This window comes from Lissotriton vulgaris, chromosome 11 (assembly GCF_964263255.1).
Source record: "Lissotriton vulgaris chromosome 11, aLisVul1.2, whole genome shotgun sequence".
Taxonomy (NCBI): domain Eukaryota; kingdom Metazoa; phylum Chordata; class Amphibia; order Caudata; family Salamandridae; genus Lissotriton; species Lissotriton vulgaris.
Genome location: NC_141699.1, coordinates 1,051,410,722 through 1,051,425,381, shown reverse-complemented (window position 1 = coordinate 1,051,425,381; position 14,660 = coordinate 1,051,410,722).

Here is a 14,660-nt window from a genome sequence, read left to right as displayed (position 1 = left end):
CAGCAATAGCAGGGGGCGTCGTTCTGCGTGACGTGAGTGCTCTCTTCAACAGGTGCACATGAAACACTGGATGAATTCTCAGGGTAATAGGCAGCTTTAATTTGTACGCTACAGGGTTGACTTGTCTTGCTATTGGATAAGGCCCTATGTAACGTGGATGGAAAACGCTTCTCAATTTGAACCGGATGTATTTGGTTGAGAGCCACACCTTGTCCCCTACCTTGAACTGAGGACCAGGAGCACGGTGTTTGTCCTCCCATCGTTTGTACACCTCTTTAGCTTTTAGCAGATGTTTCTGTACCACCTTGTGTACCTTTCTTAATGTCTGGACTCTTTCTTTCACGGAGGGTTGGTTCATTAAATCCTCTGGGATATTAATAGGCAAGGTGTTGGCATCGTAACCAAAATTAGCCTTGAATGGTGACATACCTAACGAACAGTGCCATGCATTGTTGTAAGCCAACTCTGCCATCCACAGCAGCTCCACCCAAGACTCATGTGCTTCCTTGGAGTAGCAGCGCAAGTACTTTTTTAATGTTTGATTCAAACGTTCCGTTTGTCTGTCGGTTTGAGGATGGAAGCTGGTAGAGAGCGCTGACTCAATACCCAATGCCTTGCACCACATTCACCAGAAACGAGCAATGAACTGCGGCCCTCTGTCCGACACTATTACTCTTGGGATACCATGCAGTCTTATGACTTGGGAAGCCAATAACTGTGCTGTTTGACTAGCAGTGGGAAGATTAACACAAGGTATAAAATGCCCCATTTTTGTGAGATTGTCTACTACCACCAATACAGCAGATTTCCCCTGATCAGTAGGTAATCCCGTGATGAAGTCTAAACTTATATTCTGCCATGGCCGATCAGGGGTGGGCATTGGTATTAACAAACCCTTCTTTTTGGTGTTTTCCCCTTTTGCTCTAGCACAAGTATCACACCTTTCCACCCATCTAGTAGTGTCGCTGACCAAAGACTCCCACCAAAAGTGCCTCCTAAGCAAACTCACTGTCTTGGTAACCCCCGGATGTCCAGCAGCTGGAGCTTCGTGACACCAACAAAAAGCTTTCTTTCGTATTTCCTCTGTGGGTAAAAACAAACGCTCCCCCTGAAAAGGCAAACCCTGTCTCACCTTCCGGTCTGCTTTGGCTGCTGCCCAACGATCCCAAGACCCCGAAGACCTAGAGCCTTTGATATCGTCCAAAAACTTTTCAGCCCTAACCACACACACCACCTTAGCAGAAGGGATGATGGAATGCACCTCCTCCTGCTGTTTTGCAGGGAGCTCTTGTCTGGACAGCGCATCTGCCTTCCTGTTTTCAGTACCTGGACGAAAAGTTACCACAAAATTATATTCCGCAAAAAAGAGCATCCACCGCATTTGCCGTTGTGTCAGATGTCTCGCGGAGGACATGTATTGGAGGTTCCGGTGATCAGTATAAACTGTTACTGCCTGACAAGCCCCCCAAAGGTAAGGCCTCCACTCCTGAAACGCCCTCTTTATCGCCAATAGCTCCTTCTCCGCTATGGAATAGTTGACCTCAGCCGAACTCAACTTCTTTGATAAATAAGCCACAGGATGGAGCTGACCTGTGTGGGAATCTCTCTGGGATAGAACTGCCCCTATTGCCTCATCCGAGGCATCTGCCTCAACAATAAAGGGATGTTCCAAGATGGGATGTGCCAACACCGGGGCCGTGGTAAATGCTTCTTTCAGAGCTTGGAACGCATTTTCAGCCTCCCTCGTCCACACAAAACTCATTCCTTTTCTCAACAATCTGGTAATGGGGACTGCCGTTTGAGAGAAATGCAAGATGAACCGTCTGTAATAATTAGCGAACCCCAAAAAACTCTGCACCTCTCTCACGTTCTTTGGGGCTGGCCAATCCCTCACCGCACTCACCTTCCTCTCCGACATCTGCAAACCACTTGGGCTGAGATTTACACCCAAAAACTCCACCTCCTGCACCCCAAACTCACATTTGCTCAGTTTCACGTACAACCTATGTTCCCTTAATTTATCCAGAACCTTGCATACATGGCTAGTATGACATGAGACATTCTGCGAATATATCAAGATGTCGTCTATGTACATCACCACAAATTGGTCAACATAGTCTTTCAGTACGTCATTGATAAAAAATTGAAACGCTGCAGGAGCATTGCAAAGCCCAAAAGGCATCACCAAATACTCATACAGCCCATACCGCGTCTTGAACGCCGTTTTCCACTCGTCCCCTTCTCTTACCCTGACCAGGTGATACGCCCCACGTAAGTCCAAACGGGTATAGATCTTGGCCTCTCTCACCTGGTCAAGCAAGACTGAAATGAGGGGAAGAGGGTAGCGGTTGCGGATGGTGTTCTTGTTCAAGACGCGGTAGTCCACACATGCTCTCAAGTCCCCGTTGGCCTTAGCTATAAAAAACAGAGGGGAGGCAGCAGGAGAGCGGGAAGGCCTGATGAACCCCAACCTGGTGTAATGCTCAAGGTATTCCTTCAGATAAGTGGTTTCAGGTACAGATAAAGCGTATACTCTGCAAGAAGGTATGGTTGCCCCCTCCACCAGATCTATACGGCAGTCGTATTCCCTATGAGGGGGTAGCGTTTCTGCCTGTACCTCGCTGAACACATCCATATAAGGCAAATACTCAACAGGCAGTCTTACATCCTTTTCCACAGCAGTAGCTGCCATAAAAGGGGTGGCTAACACCGTAACGTTAGCTGAAACACATGGCGCTAAATGGTCCTGACAAGTCTCAAGCCTAAAATGGAACTTTTTTGCCTGCCAATCCACCACCGGGTTGTGCTTACGCAACCAGGGCATACCCAAAATAATCTCATACTGTGGTGCAGCAATGATATTCAAAGCCAAAACCTCAGAATGCACATAGTCATGTAACACCATAGACAAACCCAACTCGCAGGTTTTTTCTGTTATCTGTCCTGATGTTAATGGTTGCCCATCAACAGCCAATACGTCTTCAGGGTTCTCCCTCGGGACACGAGGTAAATCTAACCGCTTCACCAACCCTTCATCCACAAAATTGCCGGTTGCTCCGGAATCCAACATTACCATTACCTGATAACGTTCCAAGTCGCATTCCAGCGTCATGACTACAACTAAATGTGATTCAGTTTCTTCAGTACCAAGAGAAGACAATGAGGTGAGTTTCCACGCACGTCCTCCGTCTACACTACCTACGTCGTCCCCCTTCTGTTCATTCTCCTGCGCTATAGTTGAGGCAGCGACCTTTTTAAACTTATTGACATTCCCTGAAGACTTGGGTTTGGAAGGGCATTCCCTAACGTAATGTCCCTTCTTCCCACAATACATGCATAACCCTTGTAATCTTCTTGTCTCTCTCTCTTCTCTCGACAAAGGTGCTCTGACTGCTCCTATTTCCATGGGTTCAGGAGGGTTTTCTATTCCCCCAGTCATCTTGCGAGGGTTTCTGTCACCACTGTAAAACCCTTTTTCCCATTTTCTCCTATTACTCCCTCGGTCCGTTAACCTACTATCCATTCGTAACACCAGGTTTACCATATCAACAAAAGAAGTAGGCTGAGGATCAACATGTGCCACCATATCTTTTAGGTCGTCATGCAACCCCTGATAGAAAAGAGACATTCTTTTCTCCTCAGGCCATTCAGCCTCGGCCACCAGTCTTTTAAATGCAGTAAGATAAGAGATTAATTCTCCCCTACCTTGTCGCAATGCTAACAGCTCGCGATCAGCACTGAAAGTCGTGGCTCTTCTATCAAAAACCCTCTTGAATTCAGCTTTAAACGCTGCCCAATTCGACAGGAGAGCGTCGTCACGTTTAACCAAAGGCACAGCCCAATCAGCTGCATCCCCCACCAGATATGAGATCAAAAAAGCCACCCTCGAATGGTTTGTGGGAAATGCTGACGGCTTACAGGAGAAATGCATGAGAACCTGTGTCATAAACACATGCACTTTCCGGGGATCTCCGGAGAACCTTTCTGGAGTAGCCAATGGTATGGGTGGGGGCACAGTAACCTGCACATTAGAGGACGATGCAGAAGCGTTAAAAGGGTTCCCACTCAGGCGCTCTACTTTTTCCCGCAAAGCAGCGGTTTCGGCCTTAGAAGAGGCCAACTCCTGCTGCACCAAGAGCAAAGCCTGCATCACATCCTCCATGGACGCCATTGCTGCTACACACGGACCAGGCGGAGCGAAATTCGTGGGCTCGTGATTCTGTCAGGATTGCACTCCGCAGGATCCGTATGCAGCAACAATACTCCACCTCCGGACCCTCCGAACACCCTGAAGTTTACACACAGGGTGTTCAGACGATACGGCGAGGGAAAAACCCCAAAAGGGGAAAAAACCCAAAAGAATAAAGGGAAGAAGGAAAGGGGCAGCAGGGAAAAAGAAGCTGTAAGAAAAATAAGCAATGGTTAATACAATTCTTAACCCTACACTCAGTAATTTCTCACTAGACAAACATCTCCTTAATTCACCTGTTTAACCACATGTGTAAACACCACACTGCTGTTCCTCTGCCTTCTTTGTTATCCTGCATAAACATAAGAACAAGTGTAAGAACACCGGGGACATATACACTACCTGCCTAAAGTATTAGTACTCAATGGTAACATACCCTATGACCAGTCACTGGGAAGCTCTGAAGAAATAGGCAATCCGAAATGAGTATAAAAAGTGCAAGTAACTAAATGTAGCAAGCCAGTGTTTGTTGAATAACAAAATTAGTTCCCAACCAAAAAACAGATGAACTGAATCCTCTTTGCCATCATAGCGCGAAAGTATCCCTTATAATGGCAAGACAAGAAAGTACACCAAACACGGCATGGCGTAGTTCTTTCACTACTGCCATCCGCTTTGGGTAAAGAAATCCAACAACCGAATAGATGATTCAAATCATCACGAGTTCATGCCGGTAGTGCGGAGGTCCTCATCCCCCCCTGCACTCCGGCACTTGAATTCCAAGTCTGAGAAGTCTTTTCTCACAAACACATTAGAAAAGCCTTTCCCCAATACCAAGGACTCAAGGGAACAAGTGCCCAGTTCTATTACCGCTACTCGCAGCCGCGAGCAGCTATCGCAATGTCAGCCAAATGAAATGAGCAAAAGGTAACATAGAACATACGCGCTATCCAGCGCGATCTCAAATACCGTGCAGAAAGTCAGATCCTCGGCGGAGGAAAGCACATATTCCGATGCCGGAACTCCGAGGCACCGGAGAGCAGCCGCTCTCGCTAGACAAACAGAATCACGAGCACCGAATACCTGGCTCCGCCCTCTGAAATCCTGTTGCACCACCGGGAATCATGGGAAATGTAGTTTTTTCCCTAAGGCTGCTGGGAACTGTAGTTTAGGTAGGCGCACGCTGTCCTAAACCCTGACATAAGAAGGGTAATGTGGTCCTATGCACATTGCTGGTCAACTTGAGATGTCTGTCCAATGTGTTAATCCAAGTTAGGAACTCCTGAACGATGTCCTATGTACCTCTCCATATGATTAGAATGTCTTCTAAGAAACGTTTCCATAGTGTGATTTGTTCATAGAATGAGTTATTGTCATGCATGTCTCTTCAAAGATGCTTACATACAATCCATCCAGACTTGGGGCAAAAGTACTGCCCATAGATGTTCCATGAAATTGGATATACATAGTTTCTTCATACCTGAAGTATTTGTCCATTACTGCCAATCTGCAGCACTTTAAAACAAAGTGCCTCTGGATTCAGAAATTCCAGTCAGTTGTAAACAGAATATGTTCAATGGTATTGAGAGTTGTCTCTCGTGGTAGGCTTGTATAGAGGCTCTTTATGTCACGGCTGATAAGTACGTTCTCTTTTGGATCACATGTCAGTTCTTCCATCGGTCTCAAGACATCTCTCGTGTCCTTAAAATATGTGAGTGTTTTTTTAGAACAATGGCCCTAAGAAGAAGTCTTCAAACTATGATAAGGGCTCTAAGATGAAACCTAAGCCTGACACAATTGGGTGGCCAGGTGAGGGAAAGCTCTCTTTGTGCATCTTCGGGAGGGAATAAAAGTAGGGTGCTTTGGGTTGTTTTGCACAAAGGGACCCCGTCTCTTTTTCTGGAGATCCAGCTTTTTTGTTTTTGCTTCTTTCACCATATTGGTGATTACTCGTTTCAATCATGCGGTTACATTGTCCGTAATGACGTGGTAATACCTGGTATCATTCAGCAGGTCCATGCGTTGTTTCTCATAGTCAACTTTGTTCAATAACATGATTTCAAGGCCTTTATCGGCTGCCTTTATTCTCAAGTTTGGGTTGTTTGTGAGGGCTCATAGATACTTATGTTCCTTGTTTGGCATGTAGTTAAATGTTTTTATTTTGGAGGTATCCAGTGCTTCAATTTCCTTGAAGATAGCTTGCTCAAATGTTAGGATCTCTGTTAGTACCGTTAGATGCTGGTGAGTAGAAGGCAGATTTGAGTCTCAAGTTGGTATCCCCTTGCTCAACTGTATTTTCTTTGTTTTTGAAAAATGCTTTTTGCTTTAGCTTGCGGAAGAATTCGGCTATCTCCTCTTGTAGGCGGAACTTGTTAAAGGTCAGGGTGGATACAAATCCTTTGAGATATGGTTGTCGTTGAGGGATATGCTGGTAAATTTGAAAATCAGCGACTGCTGTTGCATGTCCCCAGGGTCTGTTCCTTGGTTTTGCTCCTTGCTACTACTCCTGTGCTATCTTCTTCCAACCTAACATCTTCTGTTGGATGTTTTGTGGAGAACACACCTCTGTGCTCTGGAGAATTCCACTCTTGTCCACTTAAATCCAAAGGAGTACAGTTAGTCGGAGGTAAAACAGATCAATTTATTCACGTTTAAGCGGGTGCAAAACCAACAAGGAAAAACCCTATTCCATGCAGGTAATGAACAACTGAAAGAATTTTCCTTTCATATTAATACTATACTTCAAAAAGTCTGTTATTGACCCCACTCCCCTCCCCTAATCCATTGGTAATTTCTTTCCAGTTACAGATACAAGAAGAATAGGTAACCACACTACATTTTCAAGGTAAGTAATGTAAGAGAAAATCATAAACCATCACAAATTGCAAATTGATTGGGAAAAAACAGTGTAGCTTTCCATTTCAGAGAAGCAAAAATGATTAACTAAGTCTAATTATTCTAGCAACCTTTCGGTAATTTTCCAAGGGCATGAAAGACAAGAATGCACAATGTTAGCAGTACATGGAAACATCTCTCAGACAACATTGTACAAAGGCAGGTAGATAAAAAAAAAATGTCTGCGCTCATGTTTACTGAAGCAGATTGTGATGACACCCAAGCATGTCAACCAGGGGCGCTAGGTGTCGCACATGCGAAATGGCTGCACACATGTGAGGCTCCTGTAGCCCAGCATCCTAATCCTGCCATTTATCCTGCTCAATGCCACATCCAGAGCCCCTAAATTCACCAGCTGAACGAAGAAGTCCCCCACTAGACTCGCTGTGAAAATCAGGGCAATCGGGCATACCTTGCACCAGATCTGGCTCGTGGGAGATCTGGCCGGGGCATTGTGGAGACCAGCGTGGAGGCCTGTTGTGGCCACTGCACCTAATTGAGGCCGCTGCTGCTCCGGAGGTGTCCGGGCCAGGCAACGTGGGATGCGAGGTGGTGAAAGGGGTGGCTTCCCCGTCACATCCCTGTGAACAGAGAGTAGGCGGCATCTGGCAGGCAACAAAAACAACAACTGGTGGCAAAAGTAGGACGGCGCAGTGGCGGCCGAGTGACGGCTTGGCCGATGAGAGCTGAAGAGCGCTGTGTGAGGCTGCAGGCCCGCTGCTGCCGCTGCCCGTTATATGCGACGGGCTGAGGGCAGAGCGGTAACAGACACCGGAGGAGGTGCGGAGGTGTCATCGGCCCCCCGTGCTGCTGCTGAAGGGAGGCAACACTGCTGAGGACTGCATTGGGCCGAGTAGGCGGCTGTAACTGTGAGTACTGCAGTTGCCCCCCTCCCCCCCACTGCTGTATCCCTGATTGCATGACTGTGGGACGCTGCGGGGGCGCCCCGGCTGGTGAGAGTAGGGGAGCGGACCCCTGGGTGGCACAATTATAACTGACTGAGTGCCTGGGGGCTGCTGCAGAGAAGAACATGGTGCCATTACCCCACTGGCTTGCTGCAGGTTTTTTTTCTTTGTGCTGCAGAAGAGGGAAGTTCGCATAGAGGCCCTGCACGCCGCTCTACTGTGTGGGGAGTGAGACAGCAGGCCCCCGAAAGAGACATTGTGCCAGGAGCAACCACATTTGCGACAGGCAGCAAATAGTCTGGTGCTTGGTCTTTCCAGCTTGGTGATATAAGGCGCTGGCACAAAGGATGGCGCCTTGAATGTTTGAAGGGCTAGTGCTGTACCGCAGCTTTATCTGCCTGTGCTGCTGAAGACAACAGTGTGTGGAGATCTGAAGCTGAAACTGCTGCCCTATACTGTACTAGCAGACGCCCCCCTGACCACAGTACCTTTGATAGTGCATAGACGCAGCGGGGAGCCGTGTGCTACTGGCTGTGGGGCTTTGGATCCGATCTAGCGCATTGGAGAGAGGTGGCAGACGCAGACGCGGTTGGCCCACAGGACTGGGGAACGGGTATGAGTGGACAAATGTGCGACTAACTGGACCCGCCACCATTGTGATACCATGGGGAAACCGGACACCAGGCAGTCAAAGCTGAATTTTGAAGCTGCAAGGAAGGGGGAACGCGGCATGCAGGATGAACGAGACCTAGATGGTGGGGGAGAGGCTCAGAGTGCTACCACAACACAAGCTGCTGATGTGCAGAGCATACTACAGGAAGTCCGGCAAGGATTTGCCACAATAGTGGATAAAGTGGACCGTATGTCTTCCTGCATTGTCGCTATAGCTCCCAAGCTGGAGGGGCATGACAAACGCATTAAAGAAACAGAAAGGTGAATTTCGGACGCAGAGGATTCAACGTCCAGGAATACAACACAGATTGCCCACATGGATAAACTGCTCAAAATAATCACCGCAAAGAATGTTAGAAGCGCGCAGTAGGCGCAATAATATTCACGTGATTGGCATTCCAGAGTCCACAAATACAAGCCGAATGGAGGATTATGTAAAAAAAAATGCTTGTGGCGGCGATAGGGGCGGAAGCTTTTCCAAACCAATTCATAGTGGAGCGGGCCCATAGATCCCTTGGGCCCCTACCGCCCCCAGGGAGCACTCCGCGACCAATCACAGCAAGGTTATTGAATTATAGGGACCGGGATGTTGCCCTACGGGCAGTCAGAAGTAAACAAACACTGTCATTCAAGGGGAACACATTCTCCATTTACCCTGATTTCACACCAGTGGTGCAAGAGGAGCGCCACAAATTCCTAGATGTTAAAAGCAAGCTGAGGAAGGCGCAGATTGACTACGCACTTTTATATCCAGCTCGACTTAGGGTAATGCACCAAGGTAAACAGAGGTTTTTCACCCAGCCGCAACAGGTGGAGGAGTTCCTCAAACATGTAAAACATACAACTCGGAGTGACAGCGACTTGGCAGCTTCACAGCGATCCGCATCGACCGGAGCCGAATATGATTCACAATAAAATAGAACTGCACCATCGCCATTTAGAAATTATATGCTTTTGGCTATGCAAGACGATGGGGGGACTGGATTAAATATTTAAACACGCACTGGAGGTTCTGTAGCATGTGCATTGGGGACTGTCTACTAACGCTGGGCACCCTCTGGCCCCAGAGTCCGGATGTTTCATCTTTGAGGAACTCTGCAGGTGAGGGAGGTTCTGTGCTGCCACCTAGAATTAGCCCCCGAAGGGAGTACCCCTAGGTATAGTCACTGCACGATCGTTGCAGGGATAATTGGGTTGTTCCTGCTCTTTGTTGGTTGTGGGGGAAGGGTTGGGAGGGCGGGTAACTGGTACTGGCAAGTTATGGTTACTTCAGTGGGTGAAGGGCGGTCAAAGGGGGGTAAGTTTCAAATGTTGTACAAAACAAATGCAACAGGAAAGCTTTATTAATGTTAATATGGGAGTAGCTGACGAGCTATTGGCGGAACGTCATGGGCACATTACTACTCCATTACGTTACAGAGAACACAGGAAAGGTTGCATTCATCGGATAACATGCGCTATGGCGACAGGAACTAGCGATTATGGCTGATGAGGATGTAGAGGCACTGAACATTATGTCGTGGAACGTTCGTGGGTTGGGGGACCCTAGAAAAAAGCAACAAATCCTGGCTTACCTGGATAGACATTGCACGCATATAGCTATGCTACAGGAAACACATTTTGCACATCAGAGACCCGCTAACTTTGCTAGTAGGTGGGCAGAGCATAGAAATTTCTCCTCATATTCATTGTATGCGAGGGGTACAGCGATCCTTATATGGAAAGGGGTACCGTTCCATATGGCGGGGACAGTATGTGATTCACAGGGTCGCTATTGTCTTGCTTGGGGTAGACTGAGGACAGTCTCTGTCACACTGGTCTGTTGCTATGGGCCAAATGTTGATGACCCAGATTTTTACACCTCACTGTGGGCCAGGATATTTGAAATGGGCTCTAGTCACATTATCTGGGGTGGCGGTTTTAATGTAACATACAATCCTGGAGTGGATAGGTCACAGCCGGGCCCACATCACTACTCCAAAGCGATGGACGTATTACAGGACACTATAACTACATATCAGTTGATAGATGCATGGGGACATATGCACCAACATACTCACGAGGGGACACACTTTACTGCGCAGGCAGCATCTTGGGCGAGGTTAGACTACTGGCTTCTGTCCAGAGGACTAGGTCCGGCAATAATCTGCGTGCAGCATTTGGCCAGAATTTATTCTGACCACGCTCCAGTGGAGGTTGCTCTAGCATGCTCTGAATTTGCTGCATCACACACTCCCTGGTGGCTGTATGCCTCTAGCTTATTAGACACTGTTTTTCAAGAGGAACTGCGGGAGGAAGTGCAGGATTTCTTTACATGCAATGAAGGGACGGTAGATAGTGTGGAAACTATTTGGGAGGCATTTAAAGTCACACTTCACGGGTTTTGTATCGCAAAGGGATCGGGGGTCCTTAAAGACATCACTAGCACAGTAATCAATTGGAGCTACAACTTAAGGCGCTGGAGATGGAGCTGGCCTCACGTCCGAGCCCTGCCGCACAAACTCAGTTTAGGGACACACTTACAGCGTACATGGACACAGCACAGCGGGAGGCAAGATTTAAAAATAAATACTGGGTAGCTCGCAGTTATGGGGAGGGGGAGAGACCTGGCAAGGCTTTAGCACAACTGGTCAGACAACCTCGTCACTCTGGATATGTGCTGGAAATAGAGGATCTGGACAGGTTGGTTTATCGAGATAAGGCCAATATATTGAATATCTTTAAGCAGCATCATACCCGCTTATACGCCACACAGAGGAGGGATAACTTAGATCTAGTCTGCTACCTGGGCGACGTGGCACTGGCCTGGCTCAGCGATGTACAACAAACTTTCTTGTGCACCCCCATTTGAATTGGATAAAGTCAGAGAAGCAATAATGGGCATGCAAACGGGTAAAGCCACTGGGACGGACGCTATTCTGGCGGGAAGGGCGTCCTTAATCAAAATGGTGGTGCTTCCCCATCTGCTCTATCTTTTTTTAAACATTCCATACTATCCCGGGACTTTCTTTTTTAAGACATTACAGGCGGAACTGACAAGACTGGTGTGGGGAGGTAAAGAGCTACGTCTGCAATGGAAAGTCCTTATCAGGCCGTACTCGCAGGGGGTTTTGGGATTCCAAACTTCGAACTCTATTATGTTAGCGCTCAGGCCCATTATGCTTGGTTTTGGGTGACGCAACCGCGGTACGCCCCTTAAGTCGCGGCAGAGCACTGGCTGGCGCATCCCGTTCCCATTGATGGTGTGCTGTATGAACCTGTCAATGCTAGAGAGAAAAGGCAGACTACCTTAACTTGTACCACTGTGGTGTGGCAACGCATAGGGTGCATGCAGAATACCACCTTTTTATATTCACCACTACTGCCACTCACTTATCACCCGGATATGCCTCTTCTTTAGGAAGCCATCTTCCACAAATTCAAAGAGCGTTATCACATCAATACTTGGGGGGACCTATACCAAGATGGCCTTTTCCGCACAGCCAAGCTTGTTTTGCAAGGGGAACAGCATACACCACTTGACCTTTTTATATATATTTGCCTTAGACATGGGATACGATCCCTCACCCCGGAATTCCCAAGGGAGCCAGAGGTCCTGGTGCCACTGCAGGTAGCACTTAAAAACACATCGGCTAAACGCCTTGTCTCCTTGATACACAAGACAGTCCACGTGCAAAGGGAATTACCGGCTACGACGTTTCGTGCTCATTGGAATGAGGAACTGGGGTGCGATCTGACGGATGTTCAGTGGGAATTCTGCTGCTCACAAACAGAGCGGGTATCGGCCAGCAGCAGGCTTCACATTATTCACTATAAATTCTTACATAGAATTTATTACACCCCAGTCAGACTGCATAGATATCACCTATGGGACACAGACAGCTGTGACAGATGTAAGGCCCCTGGAGCGGGTTTTCTGCATCTAGCTTGGGAATGCCTGGGGGTGAACGAATATTGGAGGCAAGTGTTTGCAGCTCTGTCAGAGATGGTGAATATGCGAGTTGAGCCCACCCCTCTTATGGCCCTATTGGGCTGCGTCCAGCTGCTGCAGGCAGTACATCATAAATATGTTGCTCTTGTGCTACTTATGGCTAAGAGACGCGTGGCTTGCCGTTGGGGTAGAGGGCGGGCGCCCAAATTTAAGGAGTGGATTGATGACTTACGTCACTGCCAGGAACGTCTAGCAATGTATGCCGAACTGCTGCTGTGTGCATCCCGCCCCAGGGACATATGGGCCCCCTTGACGTGGTACCTTCTAGCTCACCAGCGAGACCTGTAGCATGCTAACGTAGAGAACACTATGCAATGGAGAACTCTGGGAATCGTATGCTGACAAGTGCCGATTTGCCATGCTTATGGGATAGCCTGGGGTTCTGATGTAATGCCTGCGAACGCTGGCAAATGTGAAATATGTAAGTTAAGTTGTCGCATGTGCGCCTGCCTCTTGATTACTGGATGAAATGATGAAATGTACTGCTTAGTTGTAACAGAGACTCTACAGCTATGTATCACTTGACTGCAGTTGCGGCCACCTGTAATGATATATGTATATGGTAATGCCTTTACTGCTGGATGTATGAACATAAAAAAATAATTAAAAGTTTATTAAAAAATAAAAATTAAAAAAAAGCATGTCGACCATATTAGACAAAACAGACCAAAACAAACATTAATGAAGCAACCTTCAAACATTAAAGCTACCTGCATCTCTAACTTATAGGGCACACTAGTCAGAGCATAATACACACATGCAACACAGCTCAGACATGCTATATATACAACAATGCTACTATCTCTAACAGCCCGGCATTGGGCATTTTACCAGCCTATGGGTGTGGATCCTTAGTACAGATGGAAGAATAGTAATGGTACTTAGTAATGGAGTCATAATAAAGTGGGTACCATATATTAAAGTTTTGAATATTGATGGTAAGATTATCTTTTTTTAACCATCAATGTTTTAAATAGCTGTTAGTTTGATATTGTGTTTTTAAATATACAATTTCTTGAGCACCTATAAGGTCAATAAATGTCCAGTCCTGTAGTTGTCCACACTATGCAGTTTTCTTTTCCTTCTTTATTTAGTTCCCAAAAAGTCTTGACAGTAGTAAATAATCATAGAAGTAGCCAAAGTAGCCAACACATTACGATGTGACTGCCATGATGGAGGTCAGAAACTACTTCATAGGGGGGCGTGGCTTGAGCGCCGCACAAGATGGCGGCTTGACGTCGGAGCTCCTCTGACCGAGCACCGACGCCGGCAGTTTTCTCCGCCTTCACCGGGCTTTTCATGACAATAGACCCTGAATCGAGTAGCGGAGCATGAGGTGAGCAGGAGGCTCTGTGCCTCGTTTTTCAACTCCAGCGAAATGCGCTCCTTTCAGCACTGACGTGGTCCGCTCTCCCAGCGGCCGCCATTTTCTTCTTACCGGCATATTTCCACGAGCGATAACTGCCTCATGTCTGCCTCATTCTCCTCATTGCTAGACTTTTATTGTCTGCTCCCTCATTTAAAGTCCTAAACGCATCACAGAATGCCTCTTCTGCCAAGAGTTTCCTCTTTTCATGTGCTGACGTGCAAACGCCGTTTTCACTGACTCTGCTTCTTCAATTCCCGCTTCAGCTTCCTGACTGGCGCCTTTCTTCAACCGCATTTTTATTTGCGCTACGCTTGTTGGTTCACCACAGTGTTTCTCTTTCGCAGTGGGGCCACAGCAGTATTCTTCATGGTCATTGCTCCCATAATACTACTAACATACTGGATGTACCGCGTGCACCCGCTGTTGATATCCATGCATCTGTACATTCTGTTTCCTGATTTACTGTGGTGCTCTTCTAATGCACAACATATATGGCAGTTCCCATGAACAAGAACAGTATGTTACATCGCTACCGCCCTCATTAATTCGACATTTCCTCTACATTGTTGGTCACATTTCTTGTATGCTTTAAGGAGTGCTGTACCACACTGCTTTACTCATTGCATACTATTTATACAA